General features: G+C 39.6%; 1 protein-coding gene across 1 annotated transcript in view; it reads right to left on the minus strand.

Moving 5' to 3' along the window:
* The window catches only part of LOC307155930 (uncharacterized protein), a 120,065-nt gene extending 99,173 nt beyond the window's left edge, over positions 1 to 20,892 (minus strand). The window contains exon 1 of the mRNA XM_079866929.1: positions 20,662 to 20,892. The gene's annotated coding sequence lies outside the window, so the exon portion shown is untranslated. The remainder of the gene's footprint in view (positions 1 to 20,661) is intronic.
* Between the last annotated feature and the right edge of the window lie 2,352 nt (positions 20,893 to 23,244).

A 23,244-nucleotide genomic window follows, 5' to 3' on the forward strand; every position in this document is an offset into this window, starting at 1 on the left:
GCAAAAGTAATCTTAAGAGCCACATGATGATCCACACCGGAGTGAAGCCGTTCTCATGTGATCAGTGCAGCAAAACATTTCTTAGAGCATCAGTCCTGAAGAGACACCTGACAGTTCATACGAAGGAGAAGCCGCATTCATGTTCTGTGTGTGGAAAGAGTTTTTCACTGCTGTCTAATTTACATAAACATCAGAAAACTCACACTGGTGTGAGAGAGTACATGTGCTTTGAGTGTGAGAAGACTTTTACTACAGCGGACAGTTTAAAACGGCACCAGAGAATTCACACTGGAGAAAAACCTTACAAGTGTTCACACTGTGACAAGAGATTCAGTCGGTCATCATCTCTGAAAAAACATGAGAGGATCCACACTGGAGAGAAGCCGCACACGTGTGATCAGTGCGGGAAGAGTTTCTCTATTAAAACTCACCTGAATCTACACATGAAGATCCATGCAGTGGAGAAACCACATCACCTCAGTCTGAGATCACAGTAAATAGTTTATTTTCATGTGCTGAGCAACAAAGTCTCTTCTGTGTAAGTTAGCCACACATCACACATCACCCTATAGCCAAATCTCTCCTCTCCACCTATAGCCGGTGTGTGGTGAGCACAGGACACTTTGTTGATTGTTTGATATCTATTAACTCGTGTTCTACCAACAGGAATGTCTAATTTGTCAGTTCAGATCAATGCAAAAAAAACACAAATTCGCTCTCTGACAGTAGATGGCGCTCATGTTAAGCAGAAATACAGCACTACACAGGGCTCTAGACCAGTGTTTCCCAACCTTTTTTCAGTCAAGGCACCCTTTGAAAATTTAAAAAAAATGTGTGGCACCTTAAACTAGTGTTGTCACGATACTAATTTGGTACTATACCTTGAAATGTATACATTTTCAATACCACAGGGAAGAACTGCCGTATAGGCCTACTGTCATATAGATATTTTTAATATTATCGAAAAAATTTGTCCATCCATTTAAAGTCTAGGAAATCATTAATTTCTTCTGAAGAGATCACTTTACATGATAACATTTAAAGGGCACCTATTATGCAAAAATCACTTTTACATGGTGTTTGAACATAAATGTGTGTTGGCAGTGTGTGAGCAAAACTACCCTAGCACAGGACACTTGATTGATTATGATACGAGTTGATTGTTTGATATCTATTAACCTTCTGGGGTCTGAGCTGTTTTCTGGGCCCTGGAGGTGTTCTGACATGCTCTGAAATTTGTGCTTATTTCTGTTACTTGAGACATTTTCATGGCTAAAGTCTGATTACACTGTATTTAGCACAAACTCTGCTACAATAATATATCAGCAGCACGTATGTAAAAGTTTGTAGTTTTGAGATAATGACATTTATGCATGGTTTGTGAAAATATAAAAAAAATTATCACTGAAATAAGGCCATGAATCCCATACTGATTATTTCTTCATATTTTGAAAATTGTATCACATAGCCTAGAATATTTGCTCCTGACTGCTCATTCAGATAAGACAATATATTGATTTAAAATTTGTAAGACGTGTTTTGTGTAAGAAAGCTTTATGCGAGAGGCGTGATCACATCCTGAATATTGATGGCTTTTCACACCTGAGAAAGACAAAGACCCTCCACTAATGGTCCTATTAGGAGCTATCAGGCCCTGTCATTCTGAGCAACCTTGCACAAAGAATGTGGAGATTTAAAGGGTCATGAAACCCTAAACCAAAATTTCTGAGATTTTAACAGAGGTATGTGTGTTGAACACCATTGAAGACAATGTTAGCATCTGTTAGATTTAATAGTAGGGGGAAAATGGTTAAATTTTAGTTTTTATACGCTATTTTCATCTTCCGGGTTTAAAATGTTCATTGTGCCCACGTCACAGGCTGTGACATGGCAGAGCACTATAGTACTTTGATGACTCATCGGTGTCTCATAATTATTAATTATTAGTTTTTTATCCATTGAAAATACACTCTCTTAATTATTCATGACACCACGTGGAACTTTCCAATGACAGACATGTCAAACTATGATATCGCGTAGTAGATGAGAGAGGTAATGATGGGACGCGCGTTTGTTTTCATGGTGCAAAAGTTCCAGTGCATCTTTCCCCGCGATGCTGCCCGGGATGGACTCTGACTGCGGGCGGTTGGTTGGCCATCAACCACGGACACTTCTAAACTATGTGTGTGTAGCAACCATTCAACAGGAGAATGGTGGACTTCGACCTTGTACACCAATGCAGGTTTCGTCTTGCAAGTGATGCGGTCCCGAGGACTTTTCTATCGCTTCAGAGGTGTGTGTGTGTGTGTGTGTGTGTGTCTAAAATGCAACCCTGACCGTTTTACTTGCCTTCTGTTAAATCACTCGTTATTAAAATTTAGATATTTAGATAATACCTTAATTATATGGAACGTATGCTTAATTTGTGCAAATTTCTATGTCACTGTACATCTTTATTATGTGAGTTTAGGGGGCGCGTAGATCTAGGCTATGTAGGCTACTGAACGTTTTTCAAATATATGCATTTATAGTGTGTATATAAACAAATATATATTTTATAATGACATAATTATACACATGTGCATTTATATGTTTTAAATACAATTATAAGGTGTCAGTGTATTTCATTAGATTATAACTTTGCCAGCTATAAAAAAAATCTAGCATTTCCTCACGTTTTACCACTGATTTTTAGTGACAGTCAATGACAGTTTCCCCCCCTCCCCTCTTCCCTGCTGTGCCATACCACACCCTCTCCCCTCCCTTCTTCTCACAGCCACCACGCCCAATTAAGTTGCATTTTTCAAAAAGATTGTGAGATAGACTTGAGCTGAAAGAGGGGGGTGTCGTGACCCTTTAAAAAAGAATGGCTTTTTGATTGTTTGGATTTATTTACAACACAACATCATACAAAGATACACAACAAATGACAAAAAAGCACATTATTGAAAACAATGATCCAAAGACAGAGACCTTTGTGCCATTCCTAAAAGCATTGTACACACCTTTCATTTCCAAGGTGTTTGATTCTCACTTTACCACGTTCATGTACAGAGACTCATGTGAATGTTGAAGTCAGCAGGACTCAGTGGCATCTGGTCCCTGTTAAAAAACACACCAAAAAAAACTGTGTCAAGAGAAACTATAGGGCTGCACGATTTTGGGAATACATTTTCGATTTTTCTGGTTAAAATTTGCATTTTAAAATTCACAGAACACACACACACACACACACACAAATGTTTCCAACAATAATGAACAGGTTTGTTGTGCCTTGTAGGCATAGGCTACACGCAGTGCTGCATAAAATAATAATACAAATAACAATAACCTATAGCAGCCTATAAATCTTTCAAAAGCAACATTTCAAAGTAACAGCTACGCTAAATAAACATATATTGATTATATATTACTTCAAATGTTTCCATTTGTTATGATGATATGAAATTAGATTGGAGTAAAACATGAAGCCTATTGTTTGGTGCATTTTGCTTTTCAAACGCACAGCCCATTTTGAATATGAAACAATCAAACGCACAGCACGCTCCAAAATATGAAACATTATGGTTACCATATTAGGCTATACATATCCATGTTTGATCAGATATCCACAAACAGTATTTAACAGTAAACACAGGTCTAAATATTATAATATTCACCATTTATCTAGCAACAGTTCAACTGCAATGTGAAGTTTATGCAACAATAACAACTAATATAATTAAGAATTTCTTACCTTACATCTTTCTTGTCTTTAAATCGCGTTGTTCTTCTTCTGAGGTAAATCCAATGTAAGCTCACGGCATGTCAAACTCAACGAATAGCAGAGACTGATGAAGTTTGGTGCTTTGTGTTTGAGGTAACGAGCGCGTTCGCGTTCCATGTGGAGATTTGCATGTGAATCTCTTTTGCACGCGTGGGCGTGGTCGAATTAAAAATAATGAGCAAGCGTTTGAGAAACTGGACATCTTGTTGGTTTTATACAAATTACTTAAGCAGAGAATATTTGTTTTCAGTTTGAATCCGATCATTTAAAAGTACACACTTAAATGTTTATAAAGGTATATGGCTCATAAATATGTGAGTTTTGTTTCAGTTTATGCTCAAGAAAAGTTAAGCGAGACGGAGAGGCAGAAAGCACACCCTGTTTATTTTCTTTATTTTAAAAAAAAGCACAATGTTTTGATTTGATTGTAAGTGGACACATACAAAAGTAGAAATATCACAGTTTGGCCGTGATGAGGAAACGAATTTATGGCGAATAATGGGACACAGGAAGTGTATTATAACTTCTGCATACATTAACTGATCTTGATGAAACTTCAGCAGTGTGTTCGTGGTCAGAGGCTGATCACACGGATGTGACATTTGTAAGTCAAAGTTATAGCGCCACCAACTGGCTGCAGGAAGTTTGTCACTTTCAAAATGCTTTGAAGTCACTCTCTTATTTTTACCCGATTTGCTTCAAATTTTTGTGTGTATAATGTAAACACACGGCAGATGTAGACCTGTGGAAGGATTATTGATATCTTAGATACTGTTGCCGTGGCAACGCATCAAACTTTAATATTTTTTTTAGATGCTTTTGAGACTCTTAGCATGCTTCAAATTGGATGAAACTCAACAGACACATAACACTTATTAGCCAGTAGACATGTGCAAAGTTTCAGAAACAGGCGTGGCAGGGGGGCTCAACAGCGCCCCCTTGAACGGGGTCTGAAAACTTGGTCCATATCAAACACGCTTGCATGAATTAATATGAAACTCGGTACACATATTGATCTCATCGGGCCAAACAACTTTCCCTGGTCAAGTTTTACGCCAGCCTAACAGGAAGTCGGCTATTATGGGTTGTTTGAAAAACACATGCTGTGGAATTTGATGTCCTCTTCCTAGAGAATTCATCCAATCGCCTCCAAACTCTGTCCGCATAAAGTCAAGACATTGAGGATGCTAAATTGCGGACGGATTTTTGATATCTCGAACGGTTTAGTCATGGCGAGGAAACGAATTTATGGCGAGAAAAGAGAAACACAAAGTGGTATAACTTCTGCACACATTAACTGATCTTGATGAAACTTCAGCAGTGTGTTCGTGGTAAGAGGCCAATCAGATGGATGTAACTATTGTGAGTCAAAGTTATAGCGCCACCAACTGGTAACAGGAAGTGTGTCACTTTCAAAACGCTTTTGACAAAAGTGAGGGGGTTAATTTTATGTACAGTCACAAAAATCAGTACACATATTAGTCTCATCGAGCCGGACAATTTTCTAATTTACAGTAATTAGCTCCGAGTAACAGGAAGTCAGATATTTTGGTTTGAATGTGGATTTCTTTGCAAAATCAGCCTCTGAATTTTTACCCACTCCTCTTAAGTGGTTTATTTTATTCCCACCAAACTTTTTCAACACGAAAATAAATTAAAGATGCTAAATTGTAAACAGATAATAAATATCTCAAACGGTTTTGCTATGGCGAGGGATTAAAGTAATGTCAAAAAAGGAAACACTAAAAACCTCCAATCTTCTAAAAATGTAATTATACACCATTTATTTCTATATAAAATTATACAAATATCAGAACTAAACCCTTTTTTTATTTTTATTTTTTTTATTTTATAATTGTTCAAGTTTAAAAACATCCAGAATGTTTTTTTATTCCAAAAAATAAATAAATTATGTCATTCATAGTGCTATACTGCCCTCTTGTGTTCAAAGTCAGGTTATATATATATATCTATATATATTTTTTTTTTTTGTTACATATACATATATTGTTTGGTTTTAGCAGTTTTCTGTCAAACACGGCACATCTAGATTATAGTCTGTTAATCATATCATTAAAGGGGGGGTGAAATGCTCATTTTCACTCAATCTCCTGTTAATCTTGAGTACCTATAGAGTAGTATTGCATCCTTCATATCTCCAAAACGTCTTTAGTTTTATTATATTTATAAAAGAAAGATAGGCTATACCGAGTCTTTCCGAAAAAAACCGAGCGGCTGGGGGCGGACCGTGTGGGCGGTGTGCTATAGCTGTGCTAACTGAGCTAACAACAACACACAGAGACATTAGAAGCTATGATTAGAAGCAGTTTCTTACTCACCGTCTGCGACCGCGAACCTTTATCATTGTGACTGCTCGATCCTTAAGCATTAGACGATCTGCAAATCCGTCGATCTGGGCTTTGTTTATAAAACAATCATCGTCGAAATGCAGGGAACAAACAGTCTACACAACTCCGTTTATGCTCAGGAAAAACAAACTCCATCCACTGGTGCCTTAACGCTGGGTTCTTTGGGAATCTGTGCAGGGTTGTCTTGCCCTGGCAACCAAAAACCCATTTCGTTGGTGACATTGACTTCCCTAAAAGCCGAGCATAGCACTTTGAGGTAACGTACTGCTTTCGCTCTCTTCTCTCTCTGGTCTACGAGTGCGCGCGCGGCCGCGGAGAAGTGCCCTTAGGACCCATATAAGAAAATTCCGCCCTATCTTACGTAAGACAGAGCCATACTCGAAAAAAACTTTCCGAAACTTGTGACAAACCGGAAGGAGTATTTTTGGAACAAAAATACTCCTTCAAACGTACAACTTAACTTTTGAAACTTTGTCCATATTTAGCATGGGAATCCAACTCTTTAACAGTGTAAAAAACTCAGTATGCATGAAACAGCAATTCACCCCCCCTTTAACAATGAGTGCTTTTGAAGTAAGCGATCGAATATTCAGCAACCCAAGCTTTAGCATTTGCTCATCTGTATTATAGCTGTTTTTTATTTGTTGAACATCAATTCAATTTTTAACCTTAGATGGGTTTAAACGTTTTTTTGGATTTCCTAATTCGGGGAACAGACACAGTCTATATGATGATATCTAGGTGAAAGAGGCTCTTTGTGATGGGATTTATCTGACCTTGGTGACGTGAGGCCGCTAGCAGACGGTCGGTTTAGCCAGTCTGTCTGCTTCCTGACCTGAGCCCCAGACTGTCATGTTTGAGCTCTAAGACTATGTGCCATATTACTAGAGAGAAGAGCAGCACCATCCCAGGAGGGATGAATACCATCTCTTTTCAACAGGTCAGGTCTGCCCCAAAAACTTAATCTGCATTGCTATTTGTACTCGTGAATACGCAGGCCACAAGAAGTAATTTATTTTATTTTTTTTTAAATCACATGCTAGCTGGCAACAAAGGATTCCATTCATTATGCTAAGCTAAGCTAGCGGTAGCGCTGCCAAACTAAAACAATGCATGCACTGAGACAAAGATGCGTTTGCCCACCTGTCTAAATCTAGGAAAGGTTTGTTTTAAATAAACAGAGGAGTGTTCCTTTAAAAGTGTATTATAACAGTATATAAACTTCCTTATGTGTGATTTAAAGAAGCAGCTTACAAATTATTTTTAACCTTAAATATTAGAATGATGTACCAACTGGGGTTCCTTATAGTTTACTTTACAGCATTAGTTGAGAGAGATTTTTTTCTTATGTACTGTACCTGATAGGCCCCAACTTAATCAATATGGAATCAGATTGTGTCAAAGGTTTTTTTTTTTTTTTTCACAGGCCTTCACAGGGGAGAGACTAGTTGACACTTCAGGACTGCGCTGTCGTCGCGTCCAGGCGCAGGTCCTTCATCAGATCTGGATCCCGCGGGCTGTGGTAAACCTCGGGATAAACAGAGAGACTAATATAAGCATAGACACTATCCTTCTCATGATGTAACGAGTACATCAGGATTTATAGAAGTGTTCCCAGTTCCGGCTGGCCTAATCTATGCAGCCTAACATTGAATTATAGAAGTCTATAATGTGTTATGTGAATGCTAGGTCAAAGAGATGTGTGTGTGTTCCATCTTTAAAGACCACGGTAGTTAGAATTGTTTTCTGTTATTTAGTTGGAGAGTGAAAAAAAACACTCGTTTTCTTGCTTTGTTTTCCTTTTATATTTTATCATTTTTCATGTTTTGTAACGTCATTCACACCTTTTCAAATTAAACGTTTTCAACGTTTACTCTGGTATTCCTCGTTGTTTCTGCTACTTGCACACACGGCAACAGTGTCTCACGTAAGTGTCGCGCAATCATCCCGTTTACATCTTAAACACGTTTACATCTTAAACACATTTACATCTTAAACATGTAATCACAGACGGACTCGATGATGGTGGGATCAGATCATACCGGCTGTTGTCAGACTCCTTGTGCATACACAAATCTCACTGGATTATTACAATTAATAGCAAAAAGAATGTTTGGAAAAGTAAACTGATATTTCCTACTGACACACTACAGCAAAATATATAAATAACTGACTTAAAACCATTTTTTTTTGGGGTGGGTGGGGGGGGGGGGACTGGGATATTAACATGCTTTTAAGACTTTTGCACAGTACTGTATGTTTATATATGTAACACGGTGGTCTTGTGAGGCACAACATTAATTCCTCCATATAGAGGAATTATAATAAAACATTGATAAACAAAACCTTTGAGTCTCCTCGAGATATAGACCTGTCATCCTACCACAGTGAAATAGATACTTTCATTCAGTGGTGTGACAAGAACTTTCTTGTGTTAAATGTAAAAAAGACCCTTGACCCTAGAAGTGTATCTGAATACAAGTGTGTGATCATTGAAGACACAGTGATACAGCAAGTGACATCTTATAGATACCTGGGGGTTTATATGGACAAGCTTCTTTGTTGGAAGTTGACAATTGACATTGACAGTGTGTGCATAAAGAAAAACACTGCAATAGTTGTTGTAAAATCATTTATTTATTGAGAAAATGGTTTATAAAGAAAAATACCACACTGAATGTTAAGGTCATTTAGTAAGCAAAACAGTAGAATAGAGAGAAACGAAACATGTATTAGAAAGCATTTAACTGAATATTAACTTTTAGACAGGAGACGTTTAACTTGAATGTGCTTCCCATTAAACCAGGCCCAAGTCCATGGGTCGCCTGGTCAAATGTCTGTCAGTTCCTCCTTAAATACCTGAAGTGTAGGTCTTCCTGCAAATGAAATGCATAAAGATTTGTTTCAATGCACACTGATAGTCATACTAATTTTTTTTAACAACTGCAGGCTTCAGTTTTGGATATTGAAAAATGAACGTCCTCACTTTTAAAATATTTCCAGGACTACTTTCTTTTGTGGAGTAAACTTGGTGCCAGGAACATTAATGAAACCTTATTGTAAAGCCTTTCTCAGCTCTGTGTAGTAATGTTGTTGCGTGATCGAGTTCGGCTCACGAGTAAACCGCTGTCTAGTATTGCTCTGAGCGGATAAACTGTTTGCGCAGCTCAGACGAGTAGCGTGTAGGGGTGGGAGATATTGACAAAAATGAATATCTCGATATTCTTTTCCAATATCTCGATATCGATATTCAGACGATATTTTTGCCATCCTTCAAAGAAATGTGTGCAAACTGGCAAAGAAGGTCCAGTTGGTCTTTTGACTTGCTGCATTTGACTTATTATTGTAGGCTATAGAAAAAATAAAAATAAAGGAGCTAACTAAACAGAATGAGGTAGCCCCTACTTTTTCCACTTACAAAAAAAAAAAAAAAAACGGAACTAGGCACCTCTTGCAACAGTGATTATTAAATCAAACAACAATATTGTTGATGATAAATTCAAAGTAAAAAAAAAAATCTTTTCAAAACGCTATAAATCCATCAATTTTTTTCCCAAAACGCTATAAATCCGTAATATTTTTTTCCCAAAAATTGATGGTTTGTCTTTTTTAAAAAGTCTTTTGTCTTTTATTTTTCGGGTTTGCATTTATGAGGAAAAAACAATATTACGTGACAGTTCTCCATTATGTGCACGAGCGCTCTGAAAAGCGGCACTAAAAGACTTTCAAACTTTCATAGAGACCTCAAAACAGAAAGCACAACGCCTTTCTTTAAAACGAATTTCGTTTTGTATTAATTGTATCTTAATTTTAATATTTTTTTCATTAACCAATTTCTGGATTTAATACATACAAAAAGTAAATATAGGCTAGCACAACATAAGGTGCTTGAACTGGGGATTATATCATCATGAACCGGACCGTAGCCTACTCGCCTCACAGGCCTAAAAAATGTGAAATATATTTACAGAAAGCTGGTTCTAAACAAAACCACCCAAAACAAAATAAAACTATGTAGCCTAATAAATGTGCATTTCTCTGGTGCGTTCACTAGCCTACTGCGAAGATCGCGAGTCTATAGCCTATCGTCAACTTCATCTTTGCAGCCGACACAGAAGTTAATAAACAATTAAAATTACTTATTGCAATAGGTCTATTTTACATATTCATAATCATTAATTTTGCTGGTTCTTTGAGGCAGCTTTTTAGGTTTATGGCGTTTTGGAAAAGAGCTCTTCACGTACAAACACCGTTTCACCAAGGCACAGCGGCCCTTATAGGAACAAAAAGAGAAAAAGCACGGACTTACTAATTATGAAACTTTGATGTGGTTGAACAGGTGAAACAGTCACAAATTCCTCTGCAACTCCTTCTCAGTACGAGTTATGAAGGAAGAGAACAGCATTAAAGTTTTCAGCGCGTCCTCCTCTGATTGCGGTGTTATGACTGAAAAAGTGCGTGCAGGAGCACATGCGCAAAACGTATGTTTGTAAAATGTCCTTTTGTAAAATGACATGATAAAATAAAAATAATTCTTATATCATTTTACAAAACGGTTTTGCGCACGTGCTTCTGCACGCACTATTTCGAATTTACGTATGAATGTGCGTTTTTGACGACGCGGGACCATGGCCTGGGCCACTCGGAGGTTGCTTCCGGGAATAGTTCTGCCCTACAGTATTAAAAATCGCTACATATAATTGTTTAGAAGGTTATAGTGTGCGTTATTTGTTTTCTCTTTAACTTCTTTCAGCTCTTTTCATGTGTGGGGGGTCGGATTGTACAAATTATGAAATATTCGATATCCCAATTTTGCATATCGTCCAGACAACAATTTGGATATTATCGTCTAAACGATATATCGCCCACCTCTAGTAGCGTGGTTAAAAAGGTCGCAAAATGTGACCATTTAGTCGCAGTCTAGAGCCCTGTATAGTGCTGTATTTCTGCCTTACATGAGCGCCACCTACTGTCAGAGTGAATTTGTGTTTTTTTGCATTGATCTGAACTGACAAATTATACATTCCTGTTGGTTGAACACGAGTTAATAGATATCAAACAATCAACAAAGTGTCCAGTGCTCACCACACACCGCCTATAGGTGGAGAGGAGAGATTTGGCTATAGGGTGGTGTGTGTCTAACTTATACAGAAGAGACTTTGTTGCTCAGCACATGAAAATAGATTTTGGTTTGTAGAGGGCGCATGCTCATGCAGCGACCAGCAGCGAGGCACGTTTTGTCTTACGTTACGTTTGTTTATTATTGTTTTGTTTATTTTTGCACTAAATAGAAACGGCCTGAGAAAGTGAGAAGAAATTTATTGACTTTTTCCTTGCGCTGTTTTGTTGAGAAACAAATAGCATAGAGTGGACCGCTTTGATTTTTATTGTGGACGGCGTTCCACCTGCTGGAAACTCTGAATGAGTTGCCCAACCCAACGCACATCCGATTCAGCAGGGACTTTCTCTTAAAATGGAGCAACTTTCAGGGCAACAACCCTTCCTCGGATTTAATCTTCCCTAACCTCAACTGTTTCACCGATCAATCGAGGATGTCATCATCCACGGGGTCTCCTCAGGGGTGTGTCCTCTCACCACTCCTCTATATTCTTTATACTGATGATTGCCGCAGCCGGTATGAAAATAGACACATTTTAAAATTTGCAGATGATTCTGCTATTGTCAGTCTTCTCTCCTCTGAGGAAAGTAATCATGGTCCTGTTGTTGAAGATTTTGTGCTCTGGTGGGATAGGGCCTTCCTTAAATTAAATGTAGAAAAAAACAAAGGATATGCTGATTGATTTTAGGCGTAAGTCATCAACTCCACAGAACACTACCATCAATGGGCAAATGGTGGGATTCGTACAAACGTACAAGTATCTTGGCAATGTATTTCGGTCTTGTATTTGTGCATTTGTGTCTGTCCTGTGTCTATTTCTTGCTGCAGAACTAATTGCTCTACAGCAGTGTTTCCCAAACTTTTAACAGGCATGTACCCCCTGAGACATTATAGATCTTCCAGAGTACCCCCAACACCACCAATTGTTAACAAGTTTTTTTTTTATTATTATTAATATTTATTTTTATCAATTTTGTCGAGAATAGTGAATAGAATCATAAACATATGATACAAATCTAATCAAAAGTCAACATATGATACAAATAGGGCTGTGACGGTGGCAGTTTTTTACCACCGCGGTAGTAATGGACCCAAATACCGGCGGTGTTGCGGTGGTCGGGGGGGTTGTTTTGAAAAAAAAAAAAAAAAAAAATAAGATACAAACACAAAGCCTGTAAAGCATTGAAATAAATATCAGTAAATACTGGTAACTTGCATAATATAATAAAAACTTTCGTTAAATTTTCCACACAAAGACGCGTGATAAAGCCTACCGCTCTGCTCTTTGAGAGGGATGTGGGACACGAGCAGGAAAGAGACCATCAATCTATTTTCTGATATCTTCATGTTTTCTACTTGTAAAAGGTATGAAGAGCGAATTCTATCTTCCACAAGGGCATTTAGCCACTGATATGGCATTTTAGGCTATGTTTGCGCGCTGCCAGAGAAAGCCAAACTAAAATCACCCGCGCGTGTGAAACGCGCTTTACAAATGAACTTGACGCGCCTTACCAACTATCATATGTCTAATAACAAGCACAAACTGTGTTAAAAAGAATTTGACGTACAAGTAAAAATGTAGGCTATCTGTCCTAACACAGTAAAGAATACGAAAATAATAGACCTAAAAGCGAACAAAGGAAGAAACGTTTATAACGGGTCTTTGGGTGAGACGCGAGTGAAGAGATGGGAAAAGAAAAAAGAGATTCCATGCAGGGATGTTACGTCTTATACTGTCATCTGTTTGGAGCTGTTGTTGTTGTTGTTTTTTTCCTCCCGTACGCTCTTTCTTCTGTTTCACTTTCACTGTCAGCAGGACGATGCGGCTACCTGATTGGCTTATCCATCTGTCAATCATCCGGGCGACGTCATCATCATCATTGCTGTTGGATGATGATTCAACGCGGCTACACCAATGAGGGCGCGCCATGTGCCTTTAAAGAGCGCACCTGTGTTGGAGGCGGGAGATGACTTTGCGCACGCTAGAGCTCTCGCTTGTTAGTTTGCCTGACCTGTACCATTACTTGGATTGTGTTCTTTGAGAACTCAGTAATGAGACCTCTGTAAGTGAGGCTCATTTGCGCTGTTTTTTTTGTCCTTGTGAGTATCACCATTTATTCTGTCTGGTGGTTTGATCTACTGTTAAATTGGGGAAGAGAAAAGAATAGCTTAGATATCACGTGATATACATATGCCACACTGAGAGATCAATTTGTGTTTAGAACACCAGTTTAGTGACTTGTGCCACTCCTTGTAAGTTTTGTTTTGTTAGTAAGAATAGTTTATTTAGGGCGTCTTGTTGACGCTGAAGATGTTTTGTTTGGTTCTTGCTGGACGCTGATCTAGTCAGATTACTTTGTTTTGTTTTTTAGTAAGACTGGTTTTTGGTTTTATTTAGTTCTTTGATTTGGCACAAATCTAGTTCTTTTCTCTTTACCTTTCTTTATTATAATCTAACTAATTACTTTGAGGTGTCCTTCTCATGTTGAGACTCATTGTAATAAATCACTTCCCTAAAAAGACTCAATCGGGTGATGTGTTTGATGTTTTCCAGTACACGCTCACTATTTTAATGTTACATTCCTTAATCCCTCTAGATATTAAATAGGGTTGTAACATTAATGGGGGCTCGTCCGGGATCGTTATTTATAACTCTTCCCGATAATATAAATATTGTTCATGTACTGGAAAATTTTGTAATGGTACAGGTCATGGATTGTTTGAATTTGTAAGTTTGTATCGTTCATGTCGTGGAATATAGTGTACTGGATAGGCATAATAATCATGACTTCGTTTAACTTACAAACTTTTGTTGAGAGTCCAACTTTAGAGCAGTTTGAGAAATGCAGAAAGGATGATTTATTATCCATTGCGGGTCATTTTCAGATTCCGGTAGTGAGACAGGCTCTTAAGAGGGATATTAAAAATGCTGTGTGGAATCGTTTAGTGGAATTAAAGTTATTAGTAGGGCCTGTGTCAGACGAGTTAGATGGTGCGGAGGGTGGTCCTCCTGATCGTAATTTAACGGATCAAGACAGTGCGCGAAGTGAGGTTACTGATTCTGTGTTTGGAACTGAGAGGCGGACTGGTTTATCGCCGTTTGAACCATTTTCACCTGTCTCCCCCTCGTCTAAAGAAGATACGAAGTTAAAAGTGCGTTTGGCTCGTTTACAGATGGAAGCTCAAGATAAAGCGCATAACCGACAGGCAGATTTGGATATGCGTCTTAAAATACGCACCCTTGAGATTGAGGCAGAGAAGCAAGTAAAGATGCGGCAATTAGAGTTAGACGCTATGAGAATTGTTGGTGGCGTAGCTGTGCAGCCCGTTCCTTCTGAAGCTGCGAGAGCTACTCCTATAGTCATGAGTGCTCCTCCGATTCCAGTCTCAAGTTCGGCAACGAACACATTTGATGTAGGTAAATACATATCGTTAGTACCTCATTTCAGGGAAACTGAGGTTGATTCTTATTTTTGTGCCTTTGAGCGTATTGCGACCTCGCTCGCTTGGCCGAAGGAAGTGTGGACGGTCCTGCTCCAATGTAGATTGGTAGGGAAGGCACAAGAGGTATTTTCGACTTTACCTATTGAAGAAAGTTTAAAATATGAGACCGTGAAGCTGGCAATTCTCCATGCGTATGAATTGGTTCCTGAAGCCTATAGGCAGAGGTTTCGAAGTCATAAAAAAAATTCTAATTCTACTTTTGTCGAGTTCGCCCGAGAGAAAAGTAATTTGCTTGATAAATGGTGTCATGCAAATAAAGCCAATGATTTTGCGTCACTGAGAGAATTGGTCTTGCTGGAAGATTTTAAGGGTTGTCTACCTGATCGTGTTGTGCTTTATTTAAACGAACAGAAGGTATCCACGCTGTCACAAGCCGCTGTTTTGGCAGACGAATTTGTCCTTACGCACAAGACTGTGTTTTTTCCACGTATAGACAAGACTACTGTTGTAGTTAAAAACTCTCCTAATTTTGATCAGTCTCCCAGAACGAAATTCGTTTCGTTGTCATCGAAAGAAGCTCGTGAGTGTTTTTATTGCCATAAGCAAGGCCATTTAATTGCCGAGTGTAACATCTTGAAACGGAAACAACAGTCGACTGGTCAGACGAAAAGTGTTGGCTTGGTAAACGCTGTGGGTCTATCTCACGTGGAACTAGCAGAGGAAGAGAATGTTCCTGACGTAAGTTATAAACCTTTTGTGACTACGGGGTTTATTTCGTTATCGGATGATGGAAATGACCAAAAAGAAATCCATATATTGAGGGATACTGGAGCAAGTCACTCTTTTGTTCTGGCAGATGTATTACCCTTGTCAGCCGAATCATACAGTGGTTCGAGTGTTTTTGTGAGAGGTATTGAAATGAGCGTGGTTAAGGTACCACTGCATCGGGTGTACCTAAAGAGTGCGCTTGTTACAGGGTTCGTTCAAGTGGGAGTACGCCCATCGCTTCCGGTGAAAGGGATAACTTTCATTTTAGGGAATGACTTGGCAGGGGGTAAAGTTATACCTATGCTAGAAGTAGCAGATACCCCTAACATGTGTCTCCCTTCTGACGAGTTAACTCGGGATTATCCGGAGGTGTTTTCGGCTTGCGTAACTACTCGCGCGCAGTTAAAGAAAAAGATCACTGATATCGATCTGGAAGATACTTTTATGGTACAAAATCTACCTGTTCAAGAAAAGACAGCTACACCAGAGAAAAAGTCTAGTTTAAAAGGTTTTGACGGTGTACTCGATCATAATGTTTTAGAGTTGCCTGTAACTCGCGGGAGGCTTATTTTGGCACAAAAGAAGGATCAGTCCTTAAATAAGTGTTTCTCTAATGTTGTTCGATCTGAGACTGTTGAGAACGGACTCAATAACACCGCATATTTTATAGACGCTGGACTATTAATGCGTAAATGGAGCTCTGTTGCTGACTCCGATTCAGATTGGAATGCTGTCTATCAAATTGTCATCCCCAGTGAGTATCGTCGACATATTTTATCTTTGGCGCATGAACATGTATTATCTGGTCATTTAGGAGTGACAAAAACGTACCATCGCATTCTAAAACATTTTTTTTGGCCAGGGTTAAAGAGAGATGTGGCTAGATTTTGTAGAACGTGCAGTATCTGTCAGGTATCGGGAAAACCGAATCAAGTAATTAAACCCGCTCCTCTGGTACCTATTCCTGTAGTGGGTGAAGCGTTCGAACAGGTGCTTGTGGACTGTGTCGGACCGTTACCCAAGACAAAGTCCGGTAACCAATTTTTGTGCACGATTATGTGTAGGGCCACTCGATTTCCTGAGGCCATCCCGTTGAGAAGAATTACGGCTCCTGTGATTGTTAAAACATTGCTCAAATTTTTTTCCACGTTTGGACTTCCCAGAGTCGTACAAACTGATCAGGGAACTAATTTTTTATCAAAACTTTTTGCACAGGTTTTAAAATCATTATTTATTGAACACCGAGTATCCAGCGCATTTCATCCTGAAAGTCAAGGATCTCTTGAACGATTTCACCAGACATTGAAATCAATGCTCAGGAAATATTGTTTAGAGACGGGTAATGATTGGGACGAGGGTGTTCCTCTCGTGTTATTTGCGGCACGAGAAGCCGTACAGGAGTCACTAGGTTTTAGTCCCGCCGAATTGGTGTTCGGACACACGGTAAGAGGACCACTAAAAATTCTGAAAGAGAAAATGCTGGAGGTTAATTCTGGGTCAGAGGTTCATGTCTTGGACTATGTCAGTCGATTTCGGGAACGGCTACATCATGCTTGTAGTTTTGCACAAAATTCCCTGGTGAGCGTTCAGTCTGGAATGAAGAAACGATATGATGTAAAAGCTGTGCCTCGTTCTTTTAACCCGGGTGATGAGGTTTTAGTACTGCTGCCTATTCTGGGTTCGGCATTATCAGCACGATTTTCAGGACCCTATGTAGTTTTAAAGAAAATTAGCGAGACCGACTATATCATTCGAACCCCTGACAGAAGGCGCCAGTCGCGCGTCTGTCATATTAACATGCTCAAGTCTTATCACACCAGAGATGGTTCACGGAGCAGATCTACTGAGGGAACCATAGGGCCCATGGAAGCTTCTGTGGCTCTGACTTGTGGACTACCATTAAATCTGGAGGATGAGGTTAGTGCTGCTGATGACATAGTCCTACGAAATACTTCTCAGCAGTGTGCTAAGCTGGAAAACTCTGAGGTTCTGAAGAATTTGCCGATGCATCTTACTCACTTATCTGATGTTCATGTGCAGGATATTGTGGGTGTTATCACTGATTTTCCATCTTTATTTGGAGATGTGCCGTCGCAGACTACGGTGTTGCAGCATGATATTAATGTTGATGGCGCATCACCTATTAAACAGCATGCATACCGGATGAATACTGTAAAACGAACAATAATGAGGCAGGAAACTGAATATCTGTGGGAGAATGGGTTGGCTATGCATAGCAGTAGTCCTTGGAGTTCTCCTTGCCTTTTAGTGCATAAGCCTGATGGGTCGTTTCGTTTTTGCACGGACTATCGCCGTGTAAATTCAGTTACAGTTCCTGACTGTTACCCACTTCCAAGAATGGAAGATTGCATTGACAATTTAGGATCAGCCCGGTTTGTCAGCAAGTTGGATCTACTGAAAGGGTATTGGCAGGTGCCGTTAACATCTCGCGCATCTGAAATCTCTGCTTTCGTAACTCCAGATTGCTTCATGCAGTATCACGTGATGGCTTTCGGATTACGAAATGCACCCGCCACCTTTCAAAGATTAATCCAAACTGTACTGGCTGGAGTTCCCCATTGCAATGCTTATTTGGACGATCTGGTATTATATTCAACGGAGTGGTCAGAACACCTGAAACTTCTTCGTATTGTGTTTGAGCGTTTAGAGAAGGCAACATTGACACTCAACCTCGCTAAGTGTGTTTTTGGTAAGGCGAGTGTGACTTACTTGGGTAAAGAAGTGGGCGGAGGACAGGTAAAACCTGTAGAGGCTAAGGTGGCTGCCATTACCGAGTTTCCCGTGCCTACCTCACGGAGAGAATTACGACGTTTTTTAGGTATGGCAGGCTACTACCGTAGTTTTTGTGTGAACTTTTCTACGGTAGTTAGTCCACTAACAAATTTGCTTAGTCCTACTCATTCTTTCATCTGGTCTGAGGATTGTCAAAGTGCATTTGAAACTGTGAAAGCTTTGTTGTATAATACTCCTGTTTTAGCTGCTCCAGATTTCGAACGTCCCTTTAAACTTGAGGTTGATGCAAGCGCTGTGGGAGCTGGGGCAGTGCTTTTGCAGGAGGATAATGTCGGAGTAGATCATCCTGTTTGTTATTTCTCCAAAAAGTTTAACAAGCATCAACGAAATTATTCCGTTATTGAAAAGGAAACTCTGGCTTTGCTGCTCGCCCTTCAATTTTTTGAAGTGTATTTGGGTTCTTCAAGTGTCCCTATAGTCGTCTATACAGACCACAACCCGTTGGTGTTCCTTGCGAGAATGTACAACCAGAATCAACGCCTTATGCGTTGGTCGTTGGTGGTTCAGGGATACAATCTCGAAATCAAGCATAAGAAAGGGTCTGAGAATGTGCTCGCCGATGCCTTATCTAGAGTGTAATTTTAAAGATTTGAGTGGAATAAACATTATGTGTTTATTCTTATGGGGGAAAGTGTTACGTCTTATACTGTCATCTGTTTGGAGCTGTTGTTGTTGTTGTTTTTTTCCTCCCGTACGCTCTTTCTTCTGTTTCACTTTCACTGTCAGCAGGACGATGCGGCTACCTGATTGGCTTATCCATCTGTCAATCATCCGGGCGACGTCATCATCATCATTGCTGTTGGATGATGATTCAACGCGGCTACACCAATGAGGGCGCGCCATGTGCCTTTAAAGAGCGCACCTGTGTTGGAGGCGGGAGATGACTTTGCGCACGCTAGAGCTCTCGCTTGTTAGTTTGCCTGACCTGTACCATTACTTGGATTGTGTTCTTTGAGAACTCAGTAATGAGACCTCTGTAAGTGAGGCTCATTTGCGCTGTTTTTTTTGTCCTTGTGAGTATCACCATTTATTCTGTCTGGTGGTTTGATCTACTGTTAAATTGGGGAAGAGAAAAGAATAGCTTAGATATCACGTGATATACATATGCCACACTGAGAGATCAATTTGTGTTTAGAACACCAGTTTAGTGACTTGTGCCACTCCTTGTAAGTTTTGTTTTGTTAGTAAGAATAGTTTATTTAGGGCGTCTTGTTGACGCTGAAGATGTTTTGTTTGGTTCTTGCTGGACGCTGATCTAGTCAGATTACTTTTTGTTTTTTAGTAAGACTGGTTTTTGGTTTTATTTAGTTCTTTGATTTGGCACAAATCTAGTTCTTTTCTCTTTACCTTTCTTTATTATAATCTAACTAATTACTTTGAGGTGTCCTTCTCATGTTGAGACTCATTGTAATAAATCACTTCCCTAAAAAGACTCAATCGGGTGATGTGTTTGATGTTTTCCAGTACACGCTCACTATTTTAATGTTACATTCCTTAATCCCTCTAGATATTAAATAGGGTTGTAACAAGGGATGAGTCACGATTTTTGAATATTCGATTAGTTGATTTAATTATAGAATATCTAATGTTCTAATGTCTGTTGTGCGATCATTCTTTAAAATAAAATCTCCATGTTCTGGTGCTGATGCGGTGGTGACGAGTTCATGTAACCAGAGGGTGACGCTGCCAATAACGCACATAACAGCTGTCACATAGAGCCGGCAAAAGTAATGAATGTGTCAAATATAGCAATGAGACATTTGAATAGTTTATTAATAAAGTGTTTGTTTTTTTGTGTCAGTGTTAGTTGTTGACGATGCTGACTCGTCATCTTCGCAGTGAACGCGCCTATAGAGAGAAATGCGGATTACATGCATATGCTAGTCGGTTTATTTTCGTTTTGAATTGTTTTGTTTAAAAGTAGACGGTTCAAGCTCTCTATAAGAAATAACTAATGGAATATTTTTAAATTCGATAATAATCGGATGACCAGATTGCAAACCAGAATTCAAATCCGAAAAAGCTTAAGTTTATTGGCTCACGCACAACTCTCTCATTCGTCATGAATTCAAACTTTTCCATGGCTGCGATATAACATTTAATTGCTAACCTATTATTTATTTTGTAAACAAAGCTTTGTGTGTCATAATATTAATGTAAAACAGCATTCTTTTTTTTTTGGCAAACCACCACCAGTACTACTCAGCCACCGCGGTGGCGCTTTACAACCGCGTACCGCGGTAGTGCGGTTGTCAAGATTACCGGCAATTTGCGTACCCCCTGAAATCAGTCCACGTACCCCTGGGGGTACGCGTACCCCAGTTTGACAACCGTGGCTCTACAGGGACAAATAAATAGTTTAAAGTAAATAAACTACTTACCGTGATCTCAGACTGTGCTTAAGTGGTTTCTCCACTACATGGATCTTCATGTGTCGCTTCAGGTGAGTTTTAAAAGAGAAACTCTTCCCGCACTGATCACACATGTGTGGCTTCTCTCTGCTGTGGATCCTCTCATGTGATATCAGATTTGATGACTCACTGAATCTCTTGTCACAGTGTGAACACTTGTAAGGTTTTTCTCCAGTGTGGATCCTCTCATGTGATCTCAGATTTGATGATCGACTGAATCTCTTGTCACAGTGTGAACACTTGTAAGGTTTTTCTCCAGTGTGAATTCTCTGGTGCAGTTTTAAACTGTTCGCTGTAGTAAAAGTCTTGTCACACTCAAAGCACATGTACTCTCTCACACCAGTGTGAGTTTTCTGATGTGTATGTAAAGTGTCCCACAGTGAAAAACTCTTCCCACACACAGAACATGAATGCGGCTTCTCCTTCATATGAACTGTCAGGTGTTTCTTCAGGACTGATGACCTAATAAATGTTTTGCCGCATTGATCACATGAGAACGGCTTCTCTCCGGTGTGGACCCTCATGTGAACATTAAGGGATGATAACTGACTGAAACTCTTCCCACATTGATCACATGAGAACGGCTTCTCTCCGGTGTGAACTCTCATGTGTATCTTCATGTCACCTTTAAAAACAAAACTCTTTCCACACTGATCACACGTGTGTGGCTTCTCTCCAGAGTGGATCGTCTCATGTGTTTTCAGATTTGTTGATCGATTGAATCTCTTGTCACAGTGTGAACACTTGTAAGGTTGTTCTCCAGTGTGTGTATTTTCATGTCTTTTCAGAGATGATGATCGACTGAATCTCTTGTCACAGTGTGAACACTTGTAAGGTTGTTCTCCAGTGTGAATTCTCTGGTGCAGTTTTAAACAGTTTGCTGTAGTAAAAGTCTTCTCACACTCAAAGCACATGTACTCTCTCACACCAGTGTGTATTTTCTCATGTTTATGTAAATATTGCAGCACTGAAAAACTCTTTCCACACACAGAACATGAATGTGGCTTCTCCTTCGTATGAACTGTCAGGTGTGACTTCAGGTCTGATGACCTAAGAAATGTTTTGCCGCACTGATCACATGAGAACGGCTTCTCTCCAGTATGGATCCTCATGTGAACATTAAGGTTTGATGATTGACTGAAACTCTTTCCACACTGATCACATGTGAACGGCTTCTCTCCGGTGTGAACTCTCATGTGAATCTCAAGACTTCGTTTGCTTGTGAAACTGTTTTCACACTGAGTGCAGGTGAAAGATTTCTTGGCTCTTCTTTTCTTTAAAAATGTATTTTTAGTCTTTGAGCGACTCAAAGGTTTTCCTTCAGGTTTGACATGATGTTCCTCCTTCACTTCACTCAGTTCTTCACTCTCCTCCTCCACTTCCATCAGTTCTTCTCTCTCCTCCTTCACTTCACTCAGCTCTTCTCTCTCCTCCTTCACTTCACTCAGTTCTTCTCTCTCCTCCTTCACTTCACTCAGTTCTTCTCTCTCCTCCTCCACTTCACTCAGTTCTTCACTCTCCTCGCTCTCTTCCATCAGGTCTGACATGAAAGAAAAAAAATCTTAAATTTAATTTTCAGAACATCAAAATAATTCAAAGAGAGAAATATAAAGTGAAAGGACATGAAATTGAGTCCTGAACTCACTGATACAACCTTTAACATTAAAATATAATGCTTGGGCCCTTGGTCCCCCCACAGTATCAACTTGAAGGAGCAGCAGTTGAGGCCAGCAGAGAAGAGGGAGAAGGGTTAGCGAAGAGGCCCTTCAAAGCTTGACAAAGGTCACAACTTGCAGGGCTGGCTCAACCAATAAGAAAGGAAGAATTTCTAAGCGAGAGTTTCCTCTGTGGGGAGGATTTAAGAGTCTTTGTTCTAAGCGTGCTCATTTGCAATGGCACGCTGGATTGGTGTCTGATGATGAAACTAAGAAAGATTCTTATAATACTAATATGTTGTACAGCTATCTGTCACATGCCTGTCCTGTCTCGTGTAGCACATGTGGTGTTTGTGTTCCTGTCACTGTTTGACCCCACCCTCCTTGTTATCTCATTATTGGTTTCATTTGCCCCACCTGTTGTTCCCTAACTATCTGCCTGATTTGTCCCTTTTATAAGCTCCTTTGTGTTTGCAGTCTTTGTCGGATCGTTGTCTTGTCATGTGTTCCTGTTCTCCTGTAACCTGCTTGGTATGTTCCTTTTTGAAGTTCTTGTTTTGTATTCTGTAATGTTTTCCCCCTCGTGGGTTTTGTTTTGTGCTTTGTCTTTTCTTTTATAAATAAATATTATTTCTCCTTGCATTTGAGTTCTCCATTAGTTTCTTTATTGTAACGTGACAGAACGATCCGACCATGTTGAGAACTCAGCAAGGACTTCCCCACCATCCACCAACCCCCTTTGTGTCGTGCCCCCTATACGAACACATTAGCCGTGTTCGGGTCCTAAATTCTCTCCGCCAACAAGGTGCGGACTTAAGGAAGTTTGCGGCCAAATTCCTTGGAGTGGCAGAGGGATTACGATTCAATGATGAGTCTCTAAAGGACCTTTTCTTTTGCG

Source organism: Squalius cephalus, assembly GCF_949319135.1.
Source record: "Squalius cephalus genome assembly, chromosome: 1".
Taxonomy (NCBI): Eukaryota; Metazoa; Chordata; class Actinopteri; order Cypriniformes; family Leuciscidae; genus Squalius; species Squalius cephalus.